Source organism: Gopherus evgoodei, chromosome 2 (assembly GCF_007399415.2).
Source record: "Gopherus evgoodei ecotype Sinaloan lineage chromosome 2, rGopEvg1_v1.p, whole genome shotgun sequence".
NCBI lineage: Eukaryota > Metazoa > Chordata > Testudines > Testudinidae > Gopherus > Gopherus evgoodei.
In genome coordinates this window covers 123,094,590-123,122,491 of record NC_044323.1, presented here as the reverse complement: position 1 = coordinate 123,122,491, position 27,902 = coordinate 123,094,590, and the positions used below count along the sequence as shown (strand labels likewise).

The window sequence follows — 27,902 nt, the reverse complement described above, 5'->3', positions numbered from 1 at the left end:
TATCCACCATATAGTCCATTCATCCCGCCTATATTTCTTAAACTTGCTGGCAAGAATACTGTGGGAGACCATATCAAAAGCTTTGTGAAAGTCAAGGAATAACACATCCACTGCTTCTCTGTCATCCACAGAGCCAGTTATCTTGTCATAGAAGGCAGTTAGGTTAGTCAGGCATGACTTGCCCTTGGTGAATCCATGTTGACTGTTCCTGATCACTTTCATCCCCTCCAAGTGCTTCAGAATTGATTCCTTGAGGACCTGCTCCATGATTTTACCAGGGACCGAGGTAAGGCTGACTGGCCTGTAGTTCCCCAGATCCTCCTCCTTCTCTTTTTTAAAGATGTGAACCACATTAGCCTTTTTCCAATCATCCAGGATCTCCCCTGATTGCCAGGCGTTTTCAAAGATAATGGCCAATGGCTCTGCAATCATATCCACCAACTCCTTTAGCACCCTCGGATACAGTGCATCCAGCCCCATGAAGTTGTGCTTGTCTAGCTTTTCTAAATAGTTCTGAACCACTTCTTTCTCCACAGAGGGCTGGTCACCTCCTCCCCATGCTGTACTGCCCAGGGCAGTAGTCTGGGAGCTGACCTTGTTTGTGACAACAGAGGCAGAAAAAGCATTGAGTATATGAGCCTTTTCCACATTCTCTGTTACTAGGTTGCCTTCCTCATTCAGTAAGAGGACCACACTTTCCTTGACTTTCTTCTTGATGCTAACATACCTGAAGAAACCCTTCTTGTTACTCTTAACATCTCTTGCTAGCTACAACTCCAAGTGTTATTTGGCCTTCCTGATTTCCCTCCTGCATGCCTGAGCAATATTTTTATACTCCTCCCTGGTCATTTGTCCAAACTTCCACTTCTTATAAGCTTCATTTTTGTGTTTAAGATCAGCAAGGATTTCATTGTTAAGCCAAGCTGGTCACCTGCCATATTTACTATTCTTTCTACACATCGGGATGATTTGTTCCTGTAACCTCAATAAAGATTCTTTAAAATACAGCCAGCTCTCCTGGACTCCTTTCCCCTCATATTGTTCTTCCAGGGGATCTTGCCCATCAGTTCCCTAAGTGAAACAAAGTCTGCTTTCCTGAGGTCCAGGGTCCGTATTCTGCTGCTCTCCTTTCTTCCTTGTATCAGGATCCTGAACTCGACCATCTCATGGTCACTGCCTCCCAGGTTCCCATCCACTTTTGCTTCCCCTATTAATTCTTCCCTGTTCGTGAGCAGCTTCTATCGGGTTCTCCAGCACTTGCACCAGGAAATTGTCCCTTGCACTTTCCAAAAACTTCCTGGATTGTCTGTGCACTGCTGTATTGCTCTCCCAGCACATATCAAGGTGATTGATGTCTCCCATGAGAACTAGGGCTTGCGATCTTGTAACTTCTGTTAGTTACTGGAAGAAAACCTTGTCCACCTCATCCCCATCATCTGGTGGTCTATAGCAGACTCCCACCATAATATCGCCCTTGTTGCTCACATTTCTAAACTTAATCCAGAGAGTCTCCAGTTTTTCTGCAGTTTCATACCGGAGCTCTGAGCAGTCATACTGCTCTCTTACATACAGTACAATTTCCCTACCTTTTCTGCCCTGCCTGTCCTTCCTAAACAGTTTATATCCATCCATGACAGTGCTCCAGTCATGTGAGTTACCCAATTAAGTCTGTTATTCCAATCACATCATAGTTCCTTGACTGTGCCAGGACTTCCAGTTCTCCCTGCTTGTTTCCTAGCCTTCTTGCATTTGTTTATAGGCACTTAAGATAATGTGCTGATTGTCCCGTTTTCTCAGTATGAAACAGGAATCCTCCCCTCCTGTGCTCACCTGCTCATGCTTCCTTCCAGTATCCCATTTACTCACCTACCTCAGGGCTTTGGTCTCCTTTCTCCAGTGAACCAGTTTAAAGCTCTCCTCACTAGATAGACAGCCTGCTTGCAAAGATGCTCTTCCCTCTCTTTGTTAGGTGAAGCCCATCTCTGCCTAGCACTCGTCCTTCTTAGAACACCATTCCATGGTCAAAGAATCCAAAGCCTTCTCTCCGACACCACCTGCATAGCCATTCATTGACTTCCATGATTCAACGGTCTCTACCCTTCCACAGGGAGGATGGACCAGAACATTACTTGTGCCTCAAACACTTTATCCTTCTTCCCAGAGCCATGTAGCCTGCTGTGATCTGCTCAAGGTCATTCTTTGCTATATCATTGGTACCCACGTGGAGAGGCAGGAAGGGATAGTGATCTGAGGGCTTGATGAATCTCGGAAGTCTCTCCATCACATCGTGAATCCTAGCTCCTGGCAAGCAACAGACCTCTCAGTTTTCCCAGTTGGGGCGGTAGATAGATGACTCAGTCCCCCTGAGGAGGGAGTCCCTGACCAGCACCACCCACCTCCTTCTCTTGGGAATGGCAGTCATGGAACCACCATCCCTAGGACAGGGCATCTCATACCTTCCAATCAGTGGAGTCTCCTTCTGCTCCCTTCCCTCAGATGTATCATCTAGTCCACTCTCCGCATTAGTACCTGTGGAGAGAACAAGAAAACGTTTGCTCCCCTATATCTGCATTGCTAGTACATGGACGCTCCTCTTTTTTCTGGAGGTCACATGCTGCTAAATTTTTTCACCATCCTTCTGACCCCGCTGCGCAGCCTGCTCTGATTCTTCAGAATGTTGTGCCCATAGAAGCACATCCTGATATCTGTCCAGGAAATCTTCATTTGCTCTTATGCAATACAAGGTCAATACTTGTTTCTCCAGACATCGAATCTTCTCTTCCAATATGGAGACCAGCTTGCACTTTGTACAGACAAAGTCGCTTCTGTCCTGTGGAAGAAAGACACACGTGGCACATCCTGTGCAGGTAACAACAGCTGAATGCTCACCATCCATATTAACTTCCTTCTAAGAGCTTCCTCAGCTGTTGAAGTAACTACTTCAGAGAAGCCTGCAAGATGAAAGCCTCAGTGCGCTCTCCCCAGGCAAACTCCCTCTCTTAGCCTCTGCTGTTTACCACTTAGCTAGTTTGCTGCTAAGGTGACCAGACATCCCGATTTTATCGGGACTATCCCTATATTTGCTTATTTGTCCCATGTCCCCATCTACCTTCAGTAGGGACGTTAATTGTCCCGATATTTTGCCACCACTCTGGGCTGGCGCACGGGCTCACGCCCTGCCCGATTCCACCTCTTCTTTCCCCCATTGGATCCCTCCCCAAATCCCCACCCTGCTCCTGCCTCTTCTCCAAGCACACCACATTCCTCCTCCTCCCCCGTCCCTTCCAGGCTTGCGCGGATCAGCTGTATTGTGGCGCAAGCGCTGGAGGGATGGGGGAGGGGGAGATGGAGTGGAGGGGCAGGAAAAATGTCAGGCTTTCCCCGGGGGATGAGGCAGGAGGGACATTGGGCTGAATGTGCAGCAAGTTGCGCTGGTTTACTGGGCATTACATTCCGCCTCCAAAGAGAGGGGTATGGCTGGGCTACTGCTGTGTGAGAAGGTTTCTACTGCAGGGATGGGAATGTGATCCCACTCTGTGTGCATCTCTTCTCGCCTGGCAGCATTTTCATGGGCCCCCTGCTGCCCCCGGGCTCCTCAGCAGCAGCAGGTGCGAAGCCCAGCCCGGCCTGGCCCGGCCCCACCTCCCTCCTCCTCAGGCTGCATGCATTGCCCACCCCGCATTCTGGAACTAGCTTCTAAAGTAAACAGCGCCCCGGCGGTAGCAGCCCCTGCCTGGCCCCGCAGCGCCCCCTGGCAGCCCTGGGTTTGCAGGGGATGGCGGAGGGCACGGAGGCTGTCCTGAACAGCAGCAGCATCCACTTATACCAATCCATTATCTAGTGGTGGGTGCTGGCGCTGGCCACCACCCTGCTCAGGAGGGAGCCTCCTTTTCCCCCCTGCATGGACTGACCCTGACGGAGCGGAGGCAAGCTGGTGGGGAGGGGCAGGGCGTGGAGCTCCAGCTGCCAGGTTTTTTTTTTTCCTGCTGGAGGGAGGGGGGAGGTGGAAACGGCGCAGAGGCAAGCTGATGGGGGCGGGACGGGGTGTGGAGCTCCGGCGGCGGGGTTTTTTTTGTTTTTTTTTGCTCCGCCCCCCCGCATCCCGATATTTCATCTGTGTGATCTGGTCACCTTATTCGCTGCTGACTGCCTTTTTATAACAGTCAAGCCCACTCAAAGCCCACCTGGAACAAAGCACTCCCAATTCACACTTTTCTAACAATCAAGCACATGGTTAAACTGACAAACTGTCCCCACAACAGACACTCATATACTCACTAACACAGCCCCCTAATGCAGCACTTAGTGTACCTCCTCTCGGACAGATCCCAGGCAAACTCCTTCTGTTAGCCTCCGCTGTTCGCCGCTCCTGAGGTCCCTTTCCAATCCTAATCTTCTATGATTCTATGATTTACTGGTTGGAAGTGACATAGTATGTCAGATGTCAAGCCAGCTAAGACAAGCTACTGGCCTGTTTTCCTGCTAGCTTCTTTGCTAGGCAACTAACTGTCTCAGATGAGCCACCCCAGAACTGCCTGAATAACCACTAGGTGCTATGGTTAAGTGATGATTTAGTAGGTGTTCATTTTAATTTTGTAGATTAAGTATCTGATACAGCAAGTAATTCACGTTTCATCAAGTTACACAACTGATTCAATCTGTGATGTATCTAGCAGTGTTTATCTTTTTTCCAAAGTGTGATTTGTCCATTTTAGGATGTACCATGTCACATTCTCCATGTGTTATGTTAGTTTCAGTGTGTAAGGCAAGCATTTTTCCAGAAATGAATATTATAGTATTCATGTTAATGTATTAATGCACAGCCTTTCTGAATTTTTAACAGAATGGCATCTCATAGTGAAATTAGATTGTGATGTTTACTTTCACCAAGTTTTTCATTTTATTTATTATTATTTGCCCAAAAGCATGCTAGCTGATTTACAGAAACAGAAAAAGAAAAATCATACCTTTGAAGAATTTATAATCTAATCTGAGACCTAATATACTGAAAGGCTGACAAGCAATAGGAAGAGAGGGAAGGAAGGCTGAGGTTACAGTGAAAAGATCATTTGATGATTTTCTTTTGGCAGGTGCAAATCTTGGGGTTCTATTCCCTATAGCTATTTTTGTTTGTTTGTAATTAATTTCTTATAGGTGATACAACAGAAGTGAATTTTGAGAGGAATGCAAATGAGGAATTATTGATGTCTTGGCAAACAGGAAAAGGGAGGGTATTCCTTGCTTAGGGCATCTGGCACAGAAAAATGTGTAGAAGTGGGAGAAGGAATTGAATGGAGGGATTGGCATTCTTGAAGGCCTAAGGGGACAGCCTATTTTTATTTGCTTGCATGGTCAACAGCTGCACATTAGAATGATTACAATCAGAGAGATGAATGCAGTGAACAAACTTTATTGGTGATATGCTTAGCATTTGAGAAGTGCACCACAGCTAACAAACAGCAGTTCTTCACCAACTAGCTCCTAAACACTTCATAAGCAGAGCTCATAACACCATCTGGTGGCTCCCAATAATATTACAACTACCTTCAGGTAGAGGAAAACAGAAACATACCAAATTAGCACAGATGCCAAACTACCCCCACATCCCAATTTTCCATAATCCTCCCAAATTTTACCTTTAATTACAATTAATTCAGGTTTAAATCTACTAATTTTTGAAGCACACACATTATATATGTAAAATGTATGTATGTCTCTCACTACCACTCAGGTCTCTGGAAAACAGCAAATAGCACTGCAGTCATGGGGAATGTTCTTCTCCACTGCCCCTGTGGCACATGCTCCGAATATGCAGTGAATGTCTGATAGGAGGTGATTTTGAAGGGGTTGGTTGCTGAATTCATTGCTCAAGCTACAGGATGTGTGTTTCACTCTAACTTCCCCCCGTGGACCCTGTTGGACTATGGTTCCCTCCCCACAGGGCAGTTAGAGCATAACATGCAGCATATGACATGGGCAGTGAATCTAGTGCCCCAAGCCCCACAGACTCTCTTTGCAGCTTGCCTGTTGTCAAACCCTCACTGCACAGCCTGTGCAGTAGGAGAAGCCAGAGGGGCTGGAGGAAGCAGTGGTGGTGACAGTGGAAGACAAGAGAGGGTGTGTCACAGGATGGAGAGTAGAGGAGGAGGATCATCCTGGGAAGGAGGTCCAGGCTTGGGATTGGCCAAGATTATTAATAGCCCTAGGTGGCATAGAAGGACAGATTTCCAAGGGCTGATCCTCCCTTTCTTCCTGTTTGGTAGTGCACGTTAGGACACCTCAAGGAAGAAGGTCCAGGAGGCCCATCTTACCTGCCCCCCGTCTATAGAGGTGGAGGTGAAAGGAAGGGGATCTGTCCTGGTTTTTCCAGGGGGAGAAGTGGAGAGAGTTGTCCAAGCAACATCCCTGAATCCTCCCTTTTTTTTTCATAAACATTCCTAAGTGACTCAGAACAAGCTGATATCTCTCATATTCCGTTGAAATATGTGAAGTCAAATTATAGCGTCATAGTAAAACTTTCAAATGCATTTAAGGGCTATATCAATAAAGAAACTTAACTAACTTTTAGGTGCCTAGACAATCAGTGGGATTCATGAAGCCTAAGTTCAGCACCTAGGCTCCCTATAAAATGAATGGGGAGATAGGCACCTCAGAATGGGATTCAGAAAGGCCAGAAGACTAGGCATCTGTCTACAATAGCCAATGGGAGATGCCAAACTGAAGAGTGTCTCTTGGAGATAGGCACCTAAACTCAGACTGCAGGGACTTCCTGGGGATTTTCAGATGCAAGCCTGTCTAGGTCTATACTGTTTTATCAAGAAGCCAATGGGGGTAGGGGTTGAAGGAGAAGGAAAGGCACTCTCGCTCCATAATTTTTACCCAGTGTTTAGGATACTCACAGGGAGGTGGAAGACCCAGGACCCAGTACCCCTGCTCCAATGACCTTTTAAATTATTTAATCCGGAGTGGAACAGCTCTAGCAGTAGAGACTGAGAAAGTCCCCACATCAGAATGGATTACTGGTTAGGGCATTCATATAAGAAGTGATAGATCTCTATTCAGTTCCCTTATCCTCATGTCCCAGGTGAGTACCCTAGTCACTGGGCTAGAAATTATGAGTTGGCAGCTGCTGCTGTAATTTTTGTGTAAACTTCTTTATAGGGGCCTGATCCAATAGGTGAAATCTCAGCACACTTACTGGATCAGGCAAGTTAGGCCAATGAACAGCCATTTTCTCCCCAGTTCTCTGGGGCTTAGGTGTCCAGATGACTAGTGCAGAGCTGCAGTGCTCTTGCACACAGGCAGAAACACAGAAACCTAGGCAACTTTTACTGCAAAACTCTGAGTGAGTTTAGGTATCTACAGCGTTCAGGGACAGCTGAGTGTAGGGTGACCAGACAGCAAATGTGAAAAATGGGGACAGAGGTGTGGGGTAATAGGAGCCTATATAAGACTGTCCCTATAAAATCAGGACATCTGGTCACCCTAGCTGAGTGTAGGTTTTGTGAATCCCAGTGAGGCCTCTGGGATTTATGCACCTGAAGTGGTAGGTAGGTGGCAGAGTGTTTTTCAAATCAAGCCCTAAATTAAGTCCCATTTTCAAAAGTCACTTAAGCACCTAAGTCCCCCAATTGGCAAACTGGTTTAGTCACAAACTTTTCCTGTACTATAGCTTAAATGATTATTTTTGGCTTCAGTTGTTGAAGACAAATGAAGTGCGAGCAACAACTCATTAGTAGGATCCTCTGTCATTGGACTGCATATGCCTGTTTTCGAGTATAGCTAGATATGGTTCTCCTTCATCTTGCTTGTTATTTTCACTATGAAGTGTTTCACAGTCTGTGCTTCTTTTTCATTGGCTGGCAGACTGCAGGGGCTATGAGCATGGTGAAAATCACAGCTATCTGCAAATAGCTGCAATGCTTATGAAATGTTCTAAAGACCGTTGTCTGATACCAACTCCTTTGGTATTCCATGTTGTTTATGTGTAACTGTAACCATGGAAGTGTTTGTGCTTCTCAATTTCAAACTGAAAATGATACTACAAGTGTGTCGTTTGCTACCTCTGGTTGTTACATCACAATTTCAAAGCATAGTCCAGTCCTTCTCTTTCCTCTGTAAAGTGCCTCACACAGTTTGGGGTGTGGTAAAATAATAATAATAATAATAATAATAATAATAATAATATACAGTCACATAAAACTTATGTGAAAAAGTATGGATAGGCTGAAATTTCTTTTCTTTAAATGTTTTATGCTGCAACATTTACATTAATATAATTTACATATCTACATGTATATGTGTGCACACATACTTGTACTATATTAAATACCATATCTGCACGTGCACAATATAATCCTTCTCTTTCTCTCTCCTGTCACGTCAAATGTAGTGGTTAATAGACAATCTAGACTTTGGGTTAAATATACTTTTTGTTTGTTTCAACCAAGAATTTTTAGAATCTCCTTCAGAGACATTCAGATCAAGTTCGTGAATAAGTATTTATGATGTAGAGTCATAAACATGTATAAAGATGATATGACATAGTGCTGAGCTATTGTGGTTAGATTATGCCAATATGGTGTTTTACTTTTTGTACATTTTATTCTATTTATTAACTATATGACTGAAAATAAACATCATGAATACCAATCTGTTTTTGTACTCAAAATGACCCCGGGTTTTGTTAGTAATGGAATCTAATGACATCATCTTTTGACAGTCATGATCTTTAACCCAGTTTGATCTAAACCAGACTCCTCTGGAATGATATCATTAAGGTAAATCCCTGAAAAGAGAGCAAACCATTTTAGTATAAACCATTTAAGGGTATTAAGTTACTGGGAATGATTTCACTCATTTATTTTTCTTGTGAAGTACAAACAATTTCAAAATTGCAGTTAGTGCCAAGACAGAACTGAACTTCTAAAATGTTGAAGCAAAACTTACACAACATTTAAGAAGTTTTGTTTGTCTGTACAGTCTTTAAAATTTCAGAAGAAGACATATATTTATATTAGATTACGCAAGTATTACCATACAAATCTGTATAGAGAGAGAGAGAGAGAGAGAGAGAGAGAGAGAGAAATATATATGACAGTATTTGGCGAAAGTTATCAAAATTAAGAGTAGAAAAAGAAAATTATATTGTTTTGCTATTTTGTGGGAAGAGGTTATGTATGAGTAGTTGTTTATTTTTGTTTGTGTTTTAATTCAGAGTTCTTTTCAGGATTACACCACAGCTTTCTGACTAGGCAGCCGCTTCAGGGGATATAATACAGGCTTATGTTTTGTAAAATATTAATTTTATTTTTTTCTCCAAAAATATCCTCAATAGGCTAATTTACTTCAATTGATTCAAAATTTTAATTAGTCAGCAGTGCTTTAAAAGAAAATTACCACCACAGGTCTTCTGAAGAGTGATGAAAATGGCCCAGAATTCTCACTGGAATCATCCCTGAATATTAAAGTGAAAGTGCAAGAAGATTCTGGATTAGATGCCAAAAAACACTGCTTGGTCTATATTGCCCTTTACTACCAGTGTGGGGGTGGAATGTTTTAGTAAAGGATGAGTGATTTGTGTCTGTGTCCCACACATGGACCATATCACAAAGGTTGGACACCTGAGTTCATCCAGGAGACAAGCCTTTAAATCACTGAGTTGAAATGTGAATTATAAATTAAAAATAAACTCTCTTGACAGCACATATAAACACATACAATAGAAGAATTTTCCGGTTGCCCTCTGAAGTAAGCATTGGTTTTAGCTTGACTGATTAGTATTGTCAATGTTTTTCCTTGCAAACAAAGTATGTACTGAAGGTGTCAAAGTGTTATCCTCTTTAGCTTAACCCTGACTTTTTGTAGTTTTATTTTTTTAAGCCAGGTGTTTCTAATAGTTTTGACTGTGAAGTAACCTAACAATGAATGATTAATGTAGCCACCGTAAAGAACATAATCTCTGTCCTGGAAACAGAAATCAAAGTTCACATATAGATTCTAACACTAATTGCTTTTAACAAGTGCAAGAGAGGTGAGAGGAAACCTGGTATTGAATTTTGTATTGCCAAAGAGAAACTGGCCAGTGAAAACAGAAGCATCAGAATCAAAGTGCAGAGAGGTAGCACTTTGCACAGGAAATATCATGAAACAGCCCATATCAGCCCAGTAGTAATTGGCCCTTTGAAGTTTCAAATGTGAGATGAGATGAACATTCATCTTTAAAGTGTGCTGAGTCTAAGGGATTGCTTTTGGTTAAAGTCGGAATGTGCAGTTATTTGAAACCTGACCCTGAGGTCTCTAAAAAGTTTGGCTTAGGTTGTGCTAGTAGTGACCTTGTAAATTTAGACAGCTGCTAGACTACTGCTAGGAGCAAATTATTACAGCAATTGTGATTTTCATGACTAGCATAAAAGTAAAGGGCACATATTTAAGCCTTGCAGGGTCAGCTTTCACATTTATAACATTGCTGAGAAACAGAAGCTATTGAATCTCGCGAGAATAAGGTACTCTGAAGAACTTTGAGATTCTGCAAAAAACTAGGGGGAAACAAAACAAGAAAAATGGCATTTTTCTTATATAAGTCTGACACATCATGACTGTAAAAATGTTCAAAATATTATTTGTACAAGTAAATGTTTTATTAGAGATAGAAAAGATCTTGAAACATGTACCACCTTCCAACAGTCCAGCATCAAGATCCTAGACTGAAAGAACATTTCAAATGTATGTAAGGACATAACAAACATTAAAGGAATAACTTATATACTTCAACTGAGTATTTTTCTTGTTAATTTCTTGAAAGTGATATGACAAATTTATTTCACAATTTCACCGTTTTATTTACATTAGCAAAACAGATTAATCAAAACTCCATTTATATTCATTTGGAGCTTGGATCTAAACTTCAGATCTGGGTTCAGATCTGGTTTTGCAGTTTGAAACTTTTTCTATCATGGATCAAGCACCCTGGATTTTAGAACAGTTGGGATTTGAATCCAATTTTGATCTCCTCCCACAGATTTGGATGTGTTGGATTTTGGTTCATTCTTTCATGAAGATATCTGTTATCAGAAGTTCAAGCTCTAGTTTTAGGGGGTGAGAAGGAGAGCTCCTTTAATATTTTTGTTATCTTCTGCTCTCTAGGATATGCTCAATTCCTTTCCATTCTTCTAAGAATCTAATTAAATTTACTCCATAAACTGGAGAACAAGCATATCATCTGCACAGCAAGCCTGTTGTCTAGAGAATTGCCAAGTTGTTTTTCTTAAATTGCTTTCCTTTAGAGTTTTGGTTCTATTGGTGGAGACAATTGGATTCATGTATTTAGTATTTACTTCCAATTTTCAAATGATCTAGAGATAAGAGGAACAAAGCCAATTTATCTAATTAAAATGTATTATTTACTAGCAAATCACTGAATGTTTCTTTGTCAAGATTCTTACAATGTTTGTCCTACAGTTAATTTGAACCTTCCCTCCCCCCTGGTCAAATGATTTTCCTTGTTTGTAATGCCCCATGGTGCTTTCAAATATTTCCAAATTTGCACAGCACTCTGGGATGTTTCAGGCTGACTGCAGCATAGCATGGGTAATAATCCAGATCGCAAGGGTAACAACAGCAGTAAAGACAGGTAAGTGCAGTCTTTAGAGTGGGCTAGTGAGTTAAGTATGTACCCAGGGTCCATACTGGGCTTTTACTACCCGGGGAAGGGACAGACCGGGGGCCAGAAGAGGTGGAGTGGGACAGAGTGGGAGCAGGGCTTTGGGGGAAGGGGCAGAGCCAGGATGGGGCACCCACCGGCAAAACTGAAAGTCAGCGCCTATGAGAGAAGGAGGCTTTGAAACTTTCCTTTCCATAGTGACTCTGTATTCACTGGTAAACCTGTCTGTTTTTTATCAGCAGCATCTTGAAGGTTCCCCCTGTGAACTCATAGGATGCCGATCCTGATGAAGAGAAAGAAGAGGACATATTGAATGGTGCATTGGACCATGAACAAATTACTTGGATGTCTAATATGACTGACAGCATGGAAAAGGAAAGAGAGGACAGGAGAAAAGCCCAAGAGTCTCACAGGACAAACACAGGAAAATGCATCACGACATAATGGGTTTTCTCATGCAGCAAACCCAAATGCTACAGACCCTGGTTGACCTACAGATCTGAAAAAATCCCAGACTCCCCACCCTTTGCTGTCCTTGGAGAACTCTATGGCCACTGCTCCCTCCATCCCACACTCAATATATCAAGTGGGATCATGGAGTGCATCCCTACCCCATCACTCCATGCTGGGAGACTGTAAGAAAACCACAGCTTCAGATACAACACCTGTGGTTCTCACAGGTGAGTATATGTATAGTCACAATGGACTACATTTGTTCACTGAAATGGACAGAAATGTTTGCTGCCTTTTCAATTTTAAAGTTCCACTCCATGAATTATTATTAAAAATTTGTATTGTATTGCCTGTGCTCTTTTGAACATTATTTTTCTACACTGTTTTTCACACTCAAAGTTTTATTTTTGGAGAATATTTTTTTTCTTTATTAGTTCACAACACGTTGCAGAATGCATAGCAATTCTCAAAGCAAACAGTACTTGTAAATGTTCAGCAATCACCATATAATTCATGGCTTCAGGAAAACGTCCAGCCATATTTATAAATGTACAGCAAGCACTACACAATTCTTAGCAGCAGCAAAGAGTCTTGTGGCACCTTATAGACTAACAGACGTTTTGGAGCATGAGCTTTCGTGGGTGCATCTGACAAAGTGGGTATTCACTCACAAAAGCTCATGCTCCAAAACGTCTGTTAGTCTATAAGGTGCCACAGGACTCTTTGCTGCTTTTACAGATCCAGACTAACACAGCTACCCCTCTGATACAATTCTTAGCAGCATCCAAAGTGTTAGGCCCAGAGAACACTACAATGGCTAACTGTTAAAATGCTCTTTCAAAGCTTCCTTCAACCTCATAGCTCCACACTAGGCTCTTGTAATGACCCTGGTGTCTGTCTGTTCAAACTCAGCAGACAGCTGTTCCATCTCTGCCCTCCACCTGGTGGAAGGTCCCTCCATTTGCCTCACAGATATTATGCAGAACAGAACAGACAGTTATGATCATTGGGATGCTTTTCTCACTGATATCCAAACTAGTACATAAATACCACGTGTCCTTTCAATCTACCAAAAGCACATTCAACTGTAATTCTGCACTGCTGAGCCGATAGCTGAATCTTTCCTTCCTGCGGTCAGTATATGGCTTTATGAGCCAGGGGAGCACAGGGTAGTCTGGGATCCCCAAAATCACTACTGGCAGTGGTAATCCTCCACAGAATGTCCCTGCTTGCAGCTTTCTGGCAGTCCTGTGTTCTTAAAGCTTTGAGTATCATGCGCCTTCTCTGAACAGCCAACACTGATATCAGTGAAGCATCCCCAGTGATCCAAAAGTGGTGGCCTAACCACAAAAAAGTAACCCTTTCTGTTGAGGTACTCTGTGGCAACGTGGTTTGGTGCTGAAGTAGGGATATGTATTCCGTCTGTTGCTCCACTGCAGTTCAGGAACCTCATTGCTGAAAATCTATCCACTATATCCTGCACATTGCCCAGAGTCACAGTCCTGCATAGGAGACAATTAATGGCCCAGACTGTGGATTTTCCAATGTCAAAATGATTTTCCACTGATTGGTAGCAATCTAGCATTTCAAGCTCCCAGAGTGTGAGCACCACTTGATTCTCCACTGTCAATGAAGCTCTTTTCCGTGCCTTGAGGGGCTGCAGTGAGCTTGGCACACAGGTTCAGTAATGTGGCCTTTCCCATTTGAAAGCTTTCCAGCCACTGCTCATTGTCCCAAAACTGCATTACAATGTGATCTCACCAATCAGTGTTAATTTTGTGGGCTCAGAAGCAGTGCTCCACTATCTGCAGCTGCTCCATGAACACCAGCAACCTTGAATTGTTTTACATTATGTCCTGTAGCAATCTGTCCTCAAATAAATCATCTTGTCTCCCCTTGTTGTGGCTCTTCCTGCGGCTCTGCAAATATTGGAGAATTGTGCATCCTATATTTGCAATATTCATGAGATTAGTGCAGAGGTCTGCAGGCTCCATGCTTCTGTCAAAAATGGCAGACACCAAAAAGTGCCATGTGGGTTTGTGGGATGTAAACAAGAAAAATATGGGCTATAAATGGTATCATGGGATGGAGAAAGTTGCATGCTGGGAACTTGCTTTCTAGTTCCTAGAGATCCATAGGAAAATCATTTCTAGCCCACAACACAGTGCACAAATTTCCTAAAAGATACTGTACTGGATACTGGTGAGTGGCATCTTGGGATACCTCCAGTGATGCACCTCAATTTGCATCAACATGAGCATTTCTGGTATGTACACACAGCACTGATGGAAGCAGTCAAGTATATATGTGCCTCAGAGATACAAAAACTTTGGCAGCTCTATGCCAATGTAACCTGTGTTGAACAGTTTGTAGTGTAGATGTGGACTTAGTGAACAACAGGAAGGCTCCTATGTTGATACTTTCCCATGAAAACACTTTTTCTCCTTATGACCTGGATTCTGATCTGGTTCTGGACAGAATGTAGGCAAAGAAGTGAAAGGAAATCAGGCAGACTGGCTAAAAAGATTGCTAAAAAGCCAGAAGTTGCTTGCTGCAGAGCCCCCATTGCTTGCTTGAGACTGTGGAAATGTGGCTTAGTGATATAAACAGACCTGATGGTGGGAATCGTGGGATTTACCACAGTACAGGTCTGATGGCAGGAGCTATCTGGGCTGATGATAGTGGGAGCAATGTGGAGCAGCCTTAGTCCTTCCACTGGAAGCTATTTAAAACTGTTTCTACTGTTAGGGGTACAGAGGTCATCTAGTCCAACCCCCTGCTCAAAGCAGGACCAATACCCAACTAAATCATCCCAGCCAGGGCTATAAAAACCTCTAAGGATGGAGATTTCACCACCTCCCTAGGTAACCCATTCCAGTGTTTCATCACCGTCCTGGTGAAATAGTGTTTCCTAATATCCAGTCTAGATCTCCTACACTGCAACTTGAGACCATTGCTCCTTGTTCTGTCAGCTGCCACCACTGAAAACCTCCTAGCTCAAACCTCTTTGAAACCTCCCTTCAGGTAGTTGAAGGCTGCTATCAAATCCCCCCTCACTCTTCTCTTCTGCAGACTAAACAATCCCAGTTCCCTCAGACTTTCCTCATAAGACTTTCCTCATGTGCCCCAGCCCCCTAATCATTTTTGTTGCCCTCCACTGGACTATCTCCAATTTCTCCACATCCTTTCTGTAGCGTGGGGCCCAAAACTGGACACAATACTCCAGATGCGGCCTCACTAGTGTCAAATAGAGGGGAATAATCACTTCTCTCGATCTGCTGGCATTGCTCCTATTAATGTAGCCCAATATGCCGTTAGCCTTCTTGGCAACAAGGACACACTACTGACTCATATCCAGCTTCTCATCCACTGTAATCCCCAGGTCCTTTTCTGAAGAATTGCTGCTTAGCCAGTCGGTCCCCAGCTTGTAGCAGTGCATGGGATTCTTCCATCCTAAGTGCAGGACTCTGCACTTCTCCTTGTTGAAAATCATCAGATTTCTTTTGTCCCAATCATCCAATTGGTCTAGGTCACTCTGGACCCTATCCATACCCTCCAATGTACCTACCTCTCCCCCCATCTTAGTGTCATCTGTGAACTTGCTAAGGGTGCAATCCATCCTATCATCCAGATCATTAATAAAAATGTTGAACAAAACCGGCCCCAGGATTGACCCCTGGGGTACGCCGCTTAATACTGGCTGGCAACTAGACATTGAGCTGTTGATCACTACCTGTTGAGCCCAAGGATCTAGCCAGCTTTCTATCCACCTTATAGTCCATTCATCCAATCCATGCTTTTTTAACTTGTTAGCAAGAATATTGTGCCAGACCGTATCAAAAGCTTTGCTAAAGTCAAGATATATCACTTCCACCTCTTTCCCCATAGCCACAGAGCCAGTTATCTCTAGCTAATAGATTCCTTCACCAAGTAGTTGCTGAATCAACAAGAGGGAATGCCATTTTAGATTCAGTATTGGTGAGTAGTGAGGACCTCATGGAAGAAATGGTTGTAGGGGACAACCTTGTTTTGAGTGATCATGAGCTAATTCAGTTTAAACTAAATGGAAGGATAAACTAAAATAGATCTGTGACTAGGGTTTTTTATTTCAAAAGAGCTAACTTTAAAAAAATAAGGAAATTAGTTAGGGAAATGGATTGGACTGAAGAACTTGTTGATCTAAAGGCAGAGAAGGCCTGGATTTACTTCAGGTCAAGGTTGCAGAAATGATCAGAAGCCTACATCCCAAGAAAGGGGAAAAAACTCATAGGCAGGAGTTGTAGACCAAGCTGGATGAGCAAGCATCTCAGAGAGGTGATTAAGGAAAAGCAGAAAGTCTACAAGGAGCCAAAGATGGGAGTGATCAGCAAAGTAAGCTACCTTATTGAGGTCAGAACTTGTAGGGATAAAGTGAGAAAGGCTAAAAGACAGGTAGAGTTGGACCTTGCAAAGGGAATTAAAACCAATAGTAAAAGGCTCTATAGACATATAAATAAGAAGAAAACAAAGAAAGAAGAAGTTGGACCGATGAAAAACACTGAGGATGGAGTGGAGGTTAAGGATAATCTGGGCATGGTGCAATATCTAAACAAATACTTTGCCTCAGTCTTTAATGAGGCTAATGAGGAGCTTAGGGATAATGGTCGGATGAGAAATGGGAATGAGGATATGGAGGTAGATATTATCACATCTGAGGTAGAAGCTGAACTCGAGCAGCTTAATGAGACTAAATCAGGGGTCCCAGATAATCTTCATCCAAGAATATTAAAGGAACTGGCATGTGATATTGCAAGCCCATTAGCTAGAATTTTTAATGAATCTGTAAACTCAGGGATTGTACTGTATGACTAGAGAAATGCTAACATAGTTCCTATTTTTAAGACAGGAAAAAAAAAGTAATCCAAGCAACTACAGGCCCGTCAGTTTGACATCTGTAGTATGCAACGTCTTGAAAAAAAATTTGAAGGAGAAAGTAGTTAAGGACATTAAAGTCAATGGTAATGGGACAAAATACATGGGACATGGTTTTACAAAAGGTAGGTCATGCCAAACCAACCTGATCTTCTTCTTTGAGAAGGTAACAGATTTTTTAGACAAAGGAAACTCACTGGATCTAATTTACATCAATTTCAGTAAGGCATTTGGTACAGTTCCACATGAAGAATTATTAGCTAAATTGGAAAAGATGGGGATGAATATGAAAATTGAAAGGTGGATAAGGAACTGGTTAAAGGGGAGACTATAATGGGTCATACTGAAAGGTGAATTGTTAGGCTGGAAGGAGGTTATTAGTAGAGTTCCTCAGGGATCAGTTTTCGGACCAATCTTATTTAATCTTTTTATTACTGACCTTGGCACAAAAAGTGGGAATGTGCTAATAAAGTTTGTGGATGACACAAAGCTGAGAGGTATAGCCAATACAGAGAAGGACCAGGATATCATACAGGAAGATCTGGATGACCTGGTAAACTGGAGTAATTGTAATAGGATGAAATTTAATAGTGAAAAGTGCAAGGTCGTGCATTTAGGGATTAATAACAAGAACTATTGCTATAAACTCGGGAGGCATCAGTTGGAAGTAACAGAGGAGGAGAAGGACCTCGGAGTATTGGTTGATCACAGGATGACTATGAGATGCCAATGTGATATAGCTGTTAAAAAAGCTAATGTGGTTTTAGGATGCATCAGGCAAGGTATTTCCAGTAAAGATAAGGAGGTATTAGTACCATTATACAAGACACTGGTGAGACCTCATCTGGAATACTGTGTGCAGTTCTGGTCTCCCATGTTTAAGAAGGATGAATTCAAACTGGAACAGGTACAGAGAAGGGCTACTAGGATGATCTGAGGAATGGAAAACCTGTCTTATGAAAGGACACTCAAAGAGTTTGACTTGTTTAGCCTAACCAAAAGAAGGCTGAGGGGAGATATGATTGCTCTCTATAAATATATCAGAGGGATTAATTATCAGGGAGGGAGAGGAATTATTTTCGCTCATTACCATTGTGGACAAAAGAACAAATGGATATAAACTGGCTATCAGGAATTTTAGACTTGAAATTAGATGAAGGTTTCTAACCATCTGAAGAGTGAAGTTCTGGAATAACCTTCCAAGGGGAGTAGTTGATAAATTTATGGAAGGGATGGTATGATGGCATAGCCTAATTTTGGCAATTAATTAATCTTTGACTATTAGTGGTAAATATGCCCATTGGCCTGTGATGGAACGTTAGATGGGGTGGGATCTGAGTTACCACAGAGAATTCTTTCCTGAGCGTCTGTCTGGTGAGTCTTGCCCACATGCTCGGGATTTAGCTAATTGCCATATTTGGGGTTGGTAAGGAATTTTCCTCCAGGGCAGATTGGCAGAGGCCCTGGGGAGTTTTCGCCTTCCTCTGCAGCATGGGGCATGGGTCACTTGCTGGAGGATTCTCTGCACCTTAAAGTCTTTAAACCACAAGTTGAGGACTTCAGTAGCTCAGACATAGGTAAGGGGTTTGTTCCAGGAGTGGGTGAGTGAGGTTCTGTGGCCTGCATTGTGCAGGAGGTCAGACTAGAAGATCATAATGGTCCCTTCTTAACTTAAAGTCTATGAGTCTATCTCATCATAAAAGGCAATCAGGTTGGTCAGGCATGACTTGCCCTTGGTGAATCCATGTTGACTGTTCCTGATCATCTTCCTCTCCTCCAAGTGCTTCAAAATGGTTTCCTTGAGGACCTGCTATATGATTTTCCTAGGGACTGAGGTGAGGCTGACCGGTCTGTAGTTCGCCGGATTCTCCTTTTTCCTTTTTTTAAAGATGGGCACTATATTTGCCTTTTTCCAATCATCTGGGACCTTCCCCAATCACCAAGAGTTTTCAAAGATAATGGCCAATGGTTCTGCAGTCACATCAGCCAATTCCCTCAAAAACCTCAGATGCATTAGATCTGGACCCATGGACTTGTGCATGTCCAGCTTTTCAATATATTCCTTAACCTGTTCTTTCACCACTGAGGGCAGCTCATCTCCTCCCCATACTGCATTGCCCAGGACAGCAGTGTGGGAGCTGAATTTACTCTGTGAAGACCGAGGGAAAAAAACGCACTGAGTACTTCAGTTTTTTTCCACATCATCTGTCACTAGGTTGCCTCCCCCATTCATTCAGGGTCCCACACTTTCCCTGACCATTTTTTTATTGCTTACATAACTGTAGAACCTTCTTGTTACCCTTCACATCCCTTGCTAGCTGCAACCCCAGTGGTGTTTTGGCCTTCCTTATTATGCCCCTGCATGCTCGAGCAATATTTTTATACTCCTCCCTAGTCATATGTCCAAATTTCCACTTCTTGTAAGCCTCCTTTTGTGTTTAAGTTCACAAAAGATTTCACTGTTAAGCCAAGCTGGTCACCTGCCATATTTGCTACCTTTTCTGCAGATCGAGATGGTTTGTTCCTGCACCCTCAATAAGGCTTCTTTAAAATACAGCCAGATCTCCTGGGCTCCTTTCCCCCTCATATTAGACTCTCAGGGTATCCTGCCCATCAGTTCCCAAAGTCTGCTTTTCTGAAGTCCAGCGTCCTTATTTTGCTCCTTTCCTATTTTGTGAGGATCCTAAACTCAGCTATTTCAAGGTCACTGCTGCCCAGGTTGCACCCACTTCTACTTACCCTACCAATTCTTCCCTGTTTGTAAGCAGCAGATCAAGAGGAGAATAGCTTCTGGTTGGTTCCTTCAGTAGTTACACCAGGAAGTTGTCCCCAGCCTGTTGGAATTGGAAAAAGTTCAGAAAAGGGCAACAAAAATGATTAGAGATATAGAATGGCTTCCGTATGAGGAGACATTAAAAAGACTGGGACTTTTCAGCTTGGAAAAGAGACGACTAAGGGGGGATATGATAGAGGTCTATAAAATCATGAGAGGTATAGAGAAAGTAAATCAAGAAGTGTTATTTACTCCTTCTCATAATACAAGAACAAGGGGCCATCAAATGAAATTAATAGGCAGCAGTTTAAAACAAACACAAGAAAGTATTTTTTCACGCAACGCACTGTTAACCTCTTGAACTCCTTGCCAGAGAGTATTGCGAAGGCCAATACTATAACAGGGCATAAAAGGGAGTTAGATAGATTCACGGAAGATAGGTCCATCAATGGCTATTAACCAGGATCAGGGCCACCCAGAGGATTCATGGGGCTTGGGGTCTTAATTGCCACCGAAGACTCGGCACTTAGGCGGCAGGTCCCAAGGCGGAATGACCCCCTCCCGCCACATGGTCTTCGGGGCACTTCGGTTGTGGGTCCCGAAGTGGAAGGAACCCCCACCGCCGAATTGCCGCTGAAGACCTGGAGCGTAGGAAGCTCGGGGGCCCAGGCCCTACAAGAGTTTTCTGGGGCCCCCAGAGCGAGTGAAGGACCCCGCTCCAGGGGCCCTGAAAAACTCTTGTGGGGGACCCTGTGGGGCCTGGGGCCTGTGGCAAATTGCCACACTTGCCCCCTCCCCCAGGAGGCCCTGGCCAGGATGGGCAGGAATGGTGTCCCTAGCATCTGTTTACCAGAAGCTGGTATTGGGTGTTAGGGCATGGATCACTAAATGACACCCTGTTCATTCCCTTTGGGGCACCTGACATTGGCCACTGTCAGAGGACAGTGGTATGACCTTTGGTATGACCGAGTATGGTTATTCTTATGTTCTTATGTCCACAACACTCTCCAAAAACGTCCTTGATTGTCTGTGCACTGCTGATTTGCTCTCCCAGCAGATGACAGGGTGATTGAAGTCCCTCATGAGAACCAGGGCCTGAGTTCTAGAAACCTCAGTTAATTATCTGAAGAAAGCCTTGTCTACCTCATCCTCCTGGTCTGGTGGTCTATAGCACACGCCCACCACAACATCACCCTTAACCCTTAACATAACCCAAAGACTCTCAACAGGCTTTTCTTCAGTTTCAAACTGGAGTTCTGATCAATCATACCACTTTCTTACATATAGTGCAACTCCTCCAACTTTCCTCCCCTGCCTGTCCTTCCTGAACAGTTTATACCATCCATGACAGCGCTCCAGTCATGTGAGTAAGTCTCTGTTATTCCAGTCACATCATAGTTCTTTGACTGTGTCAGGACTTCCAATTCTTTCTGCTCTTTTCCCAGGCTTCTTGCGTTCGTGTGCATACACCTAAGATAACTAGCTGATTGCCCTGCTTTCTCAGTATGAATCAGGAGCCCCCCCCCCCCCGTTGCACCCTCCTCCTTGAGTTTCTCCCACAATCCAACTTCTCCACTTACCTCAGGGCTTAGATCACCATCCCCTGGCGAACCTAGTTTAAAGTCCTCCTCACTAGGTTTGCAAGCCTGCCTGTGAAGTTACTCTTCCCTTTCTTCATTAGGTGGATCCCATCTCTTCCTGGCAATCCTTATTCCCAGAACAACATCGCATGGTCAAGGAATCCAAAGCCCTCTCTTCAGCACCACCTGCATAATCATGCATTTACCTTCACAATTCGACGGTCCCTACCTCTGCCTTTTCCTTCAACAGGGAGTATGAATGAGAACATGATTTGCTCCTCAAACTCCTTTATCCTACTTCCGAGAGCCACAGAGTCTGCAGTGACCTGCTCAAGGTCATTCTTGGCAGTATCATTGGTGCCTATGTGGAGAAGTAGGAAGGGGTAGTGGTCTGAGGGCTTGATCAGTCTCAGTGAACTCTCAGTCACATCCTGAATTCTAGCTCCAGGTAAACAGCACACTACTCGAGTCACTTGATCTGGCTGGCAGATGGATGACCCTACCACCACCACCACTTTTCTCCTCCTCTTGGGAGTTGTGGTCATTGAACCCCCATCCCTAGGACAATGCATCTCATGCCTTCTAGTCGATAGGGTCTCCTTCTGATCCCTTCCCTCTTCCAAATCATTTTCCACAGTAGTACCTGTGCAGAGAGCCTCTATCTGCATAGGGGGTACATGGATTCTCCTCATTCTTCTTCTGGGTGTCACATGCTGCCAATTTTCTTCCCCATTCTTCACTGCACTCTCTGATTCTTTGGCATGTTGTGTCTCCAGAACCAAACACTCATTTCTGTCCAGAAAGTCTTAATTTTCTCTGATGCAATGCAAAATTGATACTTGCGTCTCTACTCTTTTAACTTTCTCTTCCAATATAGAGACCAGTTTGCACTTTTTACAGATGAAGTTGCTTCAGTCTCTGGGAGAAAGACAAACATGGCACATCCTGTGCAGATCACAACAGCTGATCACTCACTATGCACATCTTCCTTCTAAAAGCATCCTCAGATGTTGTATTTACTTCTCACAGAAACCTGAAAGGCAAAAAACACACTGTGGGAACTCCCCCAAGGCGAACTCCTAGGCAAACTCCCTCTGTTTGCCTGTCCTCTATTTGCCACTCACTCAGTTCACAACTGGCTGCTTTTTTATAAGACTGCTGTCTCAAAGCAATTGGCCCAGCTCAAAGCCTTCCTTCCAATCAACTACTTAAGGCCCACTTGGAACAAAGCACTCCCAGTTCACACTTTTTTCTTGTTACCCTGTGTGTCTCTAGCTAGTTTACTCTTATTTTATGCCTTGGCCTTTCTAATTTTGTCCCTACATATGTTTATTTGTTTATATTCATCCTTTACAATTTGACTTAGTTTTCACTTTTTATAGGACTCTTTTTGGAGTTTCAGATCATTGAAGATCTCCTGGGTAAGCCAGGGTGGTCTCTTGCCATACTTCCTATCTGTCCTATAAAATCAATTTTAGTTTTCAAGTTACTCAATTTGTAAAGCAAAATTATTTCAAGCTGTAGACCCTAAAATATTCTTAGATACTTAATCCTGGGAACTTCCTGCATCATCTGGAGGGAAAATGTATGACAGGATAATGTGGTTTGGAATACTACAGGTGGAAACGATAGAGTCACTAATAGCTAAGGCTGTCTAACACTTTGCATTATAACACAAGACCAGATACTTGTGTTCAATTACTTATAACTTTGTCAGAGTAATTTTTCAGGACGAAATTTTCCATGCTTGTTTTCTGCCTCAAGCTATTTTTTTAACAAAGGTTTCAGCAAAAATAATGCAACCTTTTCCAAAAACTAGATTACCATAAAAAGGCAATTTTGCTATTTTTTTAAAAATCAGTTATTTGAAGAGCTCTCTAGTGCCTCCATGTTTTGGAGTTGGAACTTGAAATTTAGCAGGGAGGTGATGCTGGTCTCAGATAATTGATTTTCAGTGTTCCTGTGCAAATCCACAGATTAGAAGATGTCATAACACTGTGAAAATCACCATTTACACTTGCTTAGTAGAGTTCTTAGAGGCTTGCTCCTAAAATTACTTGAATATTCATTAATGTAGTAGATTTATAAAGCCAGAAGGGAATGTTATGATCTATTTTAAATTCCTGCATAACACAGAGGGTTTACCCTGTGATTCCTTCATTTACCCAGCAACTGGTGGTTGACCTAGAGCTTTCAGAAAGACATTCATTCTTGATTTAAAGACTCCAAGTGATGCAAAATTTACCAGATCTCATGTGCTCCAATCATTAACTATCCTCACTGTTGAATATTTTAATCTTGTTTCCAGTTTGAAGTTTTCTGATTTCAGCTTCCAGTCACTGGATCTTCTTATGGTTCTGTCTTCAAGAGCCTGCTAACACCCAAAATCTTCCTGTGTATTGCATGCTGTGATTAAATTACTGCTTAATTTTCTGCAGCTAAATAGATGTGTTCTGGCCCTGGAATAATTTTTATAGCTCTTCTCTCAATCTTTTCCAGTTGATCAACATCCTTTTAAAAGTATGTACACGAGACCAAGAGATAGTATTCTGGTAGTGTCTCACTGATGCCAAATACAAAAGTCATACAACCTCTCTATTCTTGCTTAATGTTTCCTTATTAATACATCTCAGACTTCTTAAGTGATGTTGGGCAAGACTCTGTTAATTCATATTACGCAAAAAGTCATCTTAATTCTGACACTTGCTAAATTTTGAGTTCTTAACTTTGCAATACTTTTCCTTAACGTACTTGGTGTAGGGTTTTGTTTGTTTGTTTGTTTTTGTTTATGTAATGGGTATTAAATCTAGACAATATACCAAAGAAAGAGTACAAAATTCAGAAGTGCCTGGAGGAGTCAGCTCACTCACTCTAAAGCCAAAAGATTTTGGTTAGGTGTAAATACATTTCTACAAATACCACTTGTCAAGGCTGAGAACCTAGCATATCTGAGGTTGGTGGGGCTTGGCTATTGTGAACCTGTTAATTCCAAACGTGAATCTCAGAGCATGGTCACTTGTTCCTTAGGATGATATGATCCTCCCCCGAGTGCTCTTTGCTCATTCTTCTGCATTTTAAGGAAGATTTAATTTCTATGTGAGGCTTAATCCTCCCTTCCACTGATGAAGTTATCACTCTGGTCTTTATGTGTGTTTTATATTTGTAAGTGACACTAAATAATGTGTATTCATATTCTGCTGTTTATGACTGGCACTTCACAAATAGTCCTTTCACTCTCATCTCAGAAGTGTAACAACATTGTTCACTATACTTTGGTTGTCAGTGTAGATGAAAGTCATTCCTAGCAAAATCTGCCATCAAAGTGGCAGTCAGAGAATAGCTGACATCAAGCACAGGACCTCATCTGTCAAGGCTGTAGCAAGGTACTGGCTGAAAAACCTATTCTGTTGCATGCCATCCACACCTTGTAGTTATGCCAGCTATTTTCTGGACTACTACTTGATACCTAATGCCAGTCTTGGGACATCTAGTTAGATGTTTCTGAAGATGACATATGCATTTTATTTTCAGGGAAAATTGGATGAGTAATTTCTGTAGTAAAAAGTGAGAATTTGTATCTCCATGTGTTGAAATTACATGCAGAAGTGTACTTACATCAAAACTTACATCATGTGATTTTTCTATCCAGCTGTGTATATCCTTTGCATCGAACGCCACCAGATCATATAAAATAAAGGTGTTGAACACAGTAAGATGATGTAAAACTTAAACAAAAGTGGGCTGTGCTCTTGTTGTTTCAGGTTTCAGTCACTTATAATTATTTAGAAAAAGGTGGCATTTGCATTGTATTGTAACATTTTCCATTGTCAATCTAGAACATGCTCTGTTATGATGTTCGACAATGTAGGATCCAGCACCAAAAGTAGATTTGTGTGTACTGTTCTAGTTTCTGTGTCTTTGTTAAACTCAGTGATCCTGAGGAGTGGCTCATAAATAAGAATCTGTCTCTAACATAAACTGGTTGCAGTCCATTAAAGACTAGGACTGGGATCTTGAATTGGACTGTGTTGGATGGGAGAACACAGATGGTTGTGGAGCACAGTGAGATGTATTCACTACAGTCATTCTAATCAAAAGTGGGCTGAGGAATGTTGGATAAGATGGAGTTTTATGTGGCCTTGAATGATACAGAAGGTAGGAATTTGACATAGTCCAATCTGAAATTAACAACCCATGCACTATGGTTGTCAAGTCCAAGAAGAATGGGCAAAGTTTATTCTGAGGTGGAGGAAGATATTACTGCTTAATAATTCTATCTGTTTCTCAAGAATAAGGGACAAGTGTAATCATATTCCAAGGTTGAATATAGCTTGGATAACTGGTGGCTTGATGTCCCCAATAGGTAGCACAGTTATGGTCTTTTCAAACTTATGGAACATTTTCCCTATCCCTAAATACATCCCACTTGTCTTCCATGGGTTACATTTTAGCTAGCAGTATTTATTCAAGTGGGTATATCTCAAAGTTATTGCAGGTTGTGTGCAACAGTGCTGCTCAACTTCCCAGAAAGCAAGTAATAAACTTGTATGCAACAGTATACTGGAGGCTGTCAGGCTGGAAGCATCAGACAATTCCTCATAAGGATATAATGTACATGTTTAAAAAGAGTGGCCATTGGACTAATCCCTGTGGCACTCCATATGTGAAGGATCTGATAAACAAGGAACAGTATTGCTTGTCACTACTATCTACTGTCAGGTCCAGGTGAGAGCCATACTGTCCACCTCATCAGTTCATATAGACAAGTCAGTAGGAGCTTGTTATCCATTCTGTCAAAAGCGGAAGATAAATCAAGCAGGATGAACAAACAACAAGGAGAAGGTTGTCCATGCGTACTGCCAAAGCTGTTTCAGAATGGAATCAGCTGACACCTCACCTGATTCCTAATTGTGAGAAGTCAGAATGTTGGAAACAATTATGCTGCTGAAATAATAGTATTGCCATTTTTCAATGATTTTTAGGAACAAAAAGTTTAACATCCCATTAATGATAAATAATAATAAATAATTAGCATTTTATAGGTACTACATAAGTCATCCATTTATTTTTTTCTTTTTCTGTGTCTTTTTTTATTGTTTTGTCTTGAATATATGAACTAACAGCACAAATTAAATGCAAACTTCAAAAACATTTTCAAGTTCTAGTTTAAAATATCAGTTTTTATATTATGATCAGTTAATTCATTCCCAGGAGTGTGCATATATAATAAAAAAAATTTAGAGATTCTGAATGGAACCTGGATCTTCCCTGTCATATAACAAAAACTGTTGAAGATTGTATTTATTATTTTCTTGAATTCAGGCCAAACTGTCCTGCAATGATTCAAGACTGTAGGTACTAATCTCATGGCAGGCTGTTAAGAAGCAGGGCACGAAACAAATATTGGTCGTGAATTCTATGCTTGGAAGTCACCAACCAATTATCAAGTGTACACTACTCAAACACTATAACAGTCTTAACATGAAGTCACAGATTGTTTCACCTTCAGATCTACCTTGGCACCTAAGTAAGCTTGCCTTTGTGATCCCTCACACCGAAAATCATAATAATATTACAGTTACTCCCAATCCAAAGGGACCGGTCACTTACCCAGGCTCAGAACCTTGGATCTCACCAAAGACAATGCTTGTAGTTAATCTTTTAGTAAATGATCTGAAAGATGAATTAACTAGAAAAAGTAAATAAGAATTAGTTATTCACAAGGTTAAAGCAGATAAACATATATATACACAAATGAGTTCCAATCTTAAGTTTCAAAAAATTATAGAATCTTCTATGATAAGTAAGTTCTATATGTTTTTAGGGCTAACCCAGACCTAGCACTAGGAATCTTTTGCTTATTCTTAGTAATCATTGCCCCTCAAAGTACAAGCAACATAAAATATACAGTTCCTCCTTGTTAGAGTGTTTTCTTTCCCCGCTTCTGCTTTGAGTTGCAAATTCAGCTGTTGGGAGGAATTCATTTGCACGTCTCCTCTTCATGGGGCCCTGGAGAGCAACCAGCAAAGTCTTTTGTACTCTGATATTAACACCTCCTGTTATGAACACTCACTAATGCTTCTCTCCTCTCAGATTATTACAGTTCCAGAGCAAAACTACCTTATAACATGAGATTCAGATATTATAAGTGAGATCAATGCATGCAGCAATTTACAACTTATCTATAATGTCTAATCACTAAATATATTTTTATAATTCTAATACCTATTTTAACAGTACTGACACACCTGTGAGCCAGACTAGTTCCAGCTATGTGTTTGTTCAGTGTTCATTTGAGACCCAGGAGCGATGACAAGAGCTGGCACCTAGTGTGCCAGCACCACATTCATCTTTTAATTTTTTTGTTTGATGTGCACATCTCTATTGTTACAGGATGAGGATTTTTATTTCTCCTGAATCCCCTAGAAGTAGAAGAATCTAAAGTACTCCTAAGCTATCCTGCCTCCTAGACTCACCACAAATTACATCACAGGCTGTCTCTATACCACAAAGTTTTGTTGAC

At 42.1% G+C, this 27,902-nt stretch overlaps 2 long non-coding RNA genes across 2 annotated transcripts in view; one reads left to right on the top strand and one right to left on the bottom strand.

The window, feature by feature from the left end:
- Positions 1-27,902, top strand: part of LOC115646129 — a 1,027,118-nt gene that overhangs the window by 551,523 nt on the left and 447,693 nt on the right. The window lies entirely within an intron of this gene.
- On the bottom strand, positions 545-19,252 carry LOC115646130. The gene is made up of 3 exons (XR_003998950.1): positions 19,175-19,252; positions 1,831-1,839; positions 545-565 (listed from the first exon to the last, which is right to left on the bottom strand). It is a non-coding gene; the product is annotated as an uncharacterized LOC115646130 (long non-coding RNA).